General features: G+C 40.6%; 1 pseudogene; it reads right to left on the bottom strand.

Annotated features, from left to right (window-relative positions):
• Positions 1-1,046: 1,046 nt before the first annotated feature.
• On the bottom strand, positions 1,047-4,006 carry LOC147421632 (uncharacterized; annotated as a pseudogene).
• Between the last annotated feature and the right edge of the window lie 290 nt (positions 4,007-4,296).

The raw sequence follows: 4,296 nt of genomic DNA on the forward strand, positions 1-4,296 counted from the left end.
AGACGGCGCTCTATAGCATTCAATTGCGAAACACTCTCCATACCTTGATTGAAAACCAGCAACCCTTGCATGCAAAAAGGTGGAATTTTTTGACATTTCAATGCCCGCTTGCAAGCAACACATGCATGCGAGTCCATGCGCGAAGCAGTGACAAGGACTCTCAACTCCTTCAAGAGAAGCAAGTCACCGTCTGATAATAGCCTCAAATTCTTACGGAAAAACAAACCATTGCAAGAGGCACATGGATAGCATGGAACATCTAGAATTTTTCTTGCGTAAAGAGTTGTTCGTGATTTTGACACCCTCACGTCAGTGCTTGGTTGTGAACTTGGGTCTTTCCACATTTTATAAACCTTGGTTAAAATTTGCTTGCTTGAGAATGAAGAAGGATAGGACGCTTGATAGAGCTGCACAATATTTTTAGCACTTGCAAATGGATTCTCGTTAATCAACATGGTCAAGCAAGCAATGTCATCTTTGCTCCAAACACAACGTGGCTGTTTAAAATGTTTCGATGATGCAGGAAGCCATACACATTTTGGTTCAGAAATAATGGAAGCAAGTGAAGGTATTGCAGATGTGGATTCTAGGCTTATGCCTCCACAAAAAACAGATTTAATAAACTTCCTATTTTGGAAGACATGGACAACGCATGTCACATTAAACTGTCGGCAAAACAAGATAACCAAGTGCATGCTCAGGAGCCGAGATGTTCCTCGTGTATGTATCAAAGTGTTCAAGTGGTCATGCAATGCTAAGCTATCAACATCACTATTTGTCCATGGTGCAATCCATACAGCTCGTGTTTCATTTTTATTGTTAGCAAGGTCAAACATTATAAGGTCAAGAAGATGTTTTTCCAATTCAATGAGAGACATAGAACAATTGAAGAGAAAAATTAAAGCTTGCAATACATCATCGTTGCTATTATATGTAGACCAAAAATTTGGCAAAACATAAAGCTTTTTGTCATCTACAAAAAAGGATGAAGGATAGGCAGCCATACTAGCGTTCTTCGAGCAAAAGGCTAGGAGGAAAGATACAATTTAGGGTGCCTTGTAATCAATCACAAAACCGTGCTTGTCTATAGAGTATTTTCCAGCTTTGCTAAAGGCAACAAGAGATGATTTCAAGTCCAACAAATTCTCATCAAAAAGGCTGAGAAAAGGCTTGGGCAAATTCAAAACTACATCCACGATATTTCCTTGCAGAATTACTTGTACAACCTCTCCATTTTGCAAACAGATTTTAGCTTGAAGAGAAGGCAACTTCACAATCTGCACAAGCTTTCCACACGAGTAACAAAAGGGGTTGCAAATTTGACGACTAACATTTCTGCCTTTGCAAGAGTCACACACATATTCCACCTCCAAACTGTTGATGTTAACAATCTCCAAAGTTCCAAAGACCTACAAACAATTATGAGTTCACAACTTGCAAGCAATGCTCACGCAAATAGATCTAGTTAAAGTAGATTACCTTCTTTCCAAATCCCATACTAGTGACTTGTTTTGAGAGATGTTGCGAGAAAACACTCTTTAAATTTTCTGGCAATGCACAAATAAGAGTTTTGTCCACCACAGATAATGTGCTTGATGCTGCTTTGAAGACGTTGATGTTGTGCGCAACACATGAAAAAGAACCCTTGGTTTTCAAAGCATCAACCATGAGATGATAATCGACACGCCTGGAAGGAACAAAAAGCAAATGCACAAATAATCCAGATTAGAGATAAGCCTTAAAATATCAAGGCAAAATAGATCAAATTGATGACTCACACTTGCTCTATCACTGGATGTAGGGCCATCTGCGATGGTCAAACGATAACTATCACCACCATCGGACCTTGTGGAGGTCTCAACCTTCACAACAGTGAACGCAATAGTGGGAGCGAACTCAATCACAGCCTTATAAGTAAGCAACTCCTTAATTCTATGTTCAGGGTAAAGATGTAAACAACAATCAAAATTTTCAGCTTTTACTACAGTAGTGGCAGCATTTGCATAGAGAGCCCACAAGCTAGTACCTCCATCTTTCCACACTTTTCTCTTGACATACGCCCCCTCAATACGCACAAACTCCCCAACTTCAAAAGATTCAAAAAACTCATTGACAAACACTTCTGTGACAACAAAGGTGACAGTGTTCTTGGACTCTCTGTCTATTAAGTCAGCCTTCAAATGTCACGCATAGCTAGCTTTAGGTATTTTATAAGTACCATACTTGCATAGCACTTTGCCCTCAAATGCAAAACGAAACGTAATAGCTTCAGAAATCTCTGATATGGACAAAACCCTAAGAGGCGGCACTAATGCCAATTGCGAGCCAAAGCTGTCACTTATTGGTTTATCACTCTCCTTTGCTGCGACAAAAGCGGAGCTCGAGTCACGAGGCTGTACAGAGAGGCCTGTGATAAAAATATGTTATTCACAACCTTAAACAAGCTTCAAATCGTGGACAGAATAGAAATACATTACCACGAGCATAGCTTAGAGCTTTTCTTAAGGCTTTAGAAGGGGATGACCTCTTCAACTTTGGAGCAAGCTTTTTCGAGAGCTTTGGGGACAAATCGGATTTGGAAGGAGAGAAATGTGTTTCATGTAACTTTAACAAACCAGAGGAAGCATGAACGTCTATCGTAGCTTGCACACCCTCTTTACCCACATTAGAACACTCAAGGTCGTCTTCAAAATCGAAAGCAAGTTCCTTATTCAAATCAGGATCTGCAAGAATGTATTATAAGTTTCGAGCAAGAAATCAAGGCTAAACGTGTAACAATAGCTCAAAACTCAACAGAGACAAGTTCAAAAGGCCCCAACCAGACATTGGATGATCCATGGAGACCTGGTATGTAGGTAGATCTAAGACTTGATAGCACAAGTCCACAAAAGGGAGAGCTCAAGTGAGGAAACAACAACACAACAGAAATATCCCAGCACGTTATCAGGAAAACCAGAGGAGCAGAAACGCTTTGCAAATTCTATGTATAACTGGAGGGCTAGAGGCTTTTTATAAAGAATGCAAACGTGATGGATATTAAGACAAGAAGCTGGACAATCATAAGTTAAATATCCAAGTCTTAAAAGCGGATCTCGAGAGAGAGAAGGCTACAAGTCAGGTCTTTTAAAAGCCACTTTCTAGTGAGAGAAAACAATAATAAACAAAATTGGGAAATCGAGATAAAAAAGTTTCTTCTTTACGGTGGGTGACAGCTGGCACCAAGATACGTGAGAATATCCAAGCTAAAAACAAAAGCCGATAAGATTTTTCACTTTAACAAGGCATTTATAAGACAACACAGAAAGACATAATACATCAAGGACCAAACTCGATTTTAAAAACCCAAGCTCAATCAAAACACCATATGGTCATTTTCATATCCGCAACGAACCCACATCAGGAACACAATCCAAAATATTCTTCAAAAATAATAACAAGAAAATAGAAATTGCTTCTTCAAAAAGGGCCGGATCTGTCAAAAACACAACCACACCAAAGCTCATTTCTACTGCCAAACAGATTGCTAATGCAAAGAAAAGCAGATCAAGAGTACCTTGCCCTGGCCTGCAACATCCCAAACAGTAAAGTTTATGTTCTTGTATTCTACGGTTTCCACATTATAACCTGCGTATTCAGTTAATTACCAACATAACGACACAGATCAATTGCAGATGGGAGATCGAATGCAGATTGCCGGAAATATTATGCGGTGCACTATAGCCGCAAAATTTTGTAGCCTATCATGCATATGAGAAAAAGCTAGAGACCTTTTGGACTGAGAAATTTTGCTTTCAAAACCATATGTGGCAAGCAGGTAAGTAAGATATATATGGAAGGGAAAATGATGACGCTCACCAATGGTGGGGATGGTGGAAACAAATTCCCTATGCTTCAGCTTGTAAAGAATGGTGGTCTTGCCAGCAGCGTCGAGGCCGAGCATCAGAAGCCTCATCTCTCTTCTGGCTAGTAGTAACTGAGAGAAGACCTTTGTGAACGCAGGTCCCATGGCGAACACAGCTAAAGAAAAGGAATGATGGGGAAGCACTCTCTACGTGTATCAGAAAGAGAGCGATTGTGTGTGTGTGTGTGTGTGTGTGTGGCAGTTCATCTCGTTGAAGCATGGCTTCGGCAGCAAGCAGCAATCCGATTGTTTGACTTAATTCAAACCCTCTCTACCAAGGCCCAACCTTGAACCATGAGTGCATCGGGGGTAGCAAAATCTGGCGCTTAACGCAGGCAGCACCCAATACCATCCCTGTTTTGTCCTGCGCCTCGGAATCAACGAGCAGCACCACC

The sequence above is a fragment of the Adiantum capillus-veneris genome, chromosome 27, assembly GCF_014529385.1.
Source record: "Adiantum capillus-veneris isolate H3 chromosome 27, ASM1452938v2, whole genome shotgun sequence".
NCBI lineage: Eukaryota > Viridiplantae > Streptophyta > Polypodiopsida > Polypodiales > Pteridaceae > Adiantum > Adiantum capillus-veneris.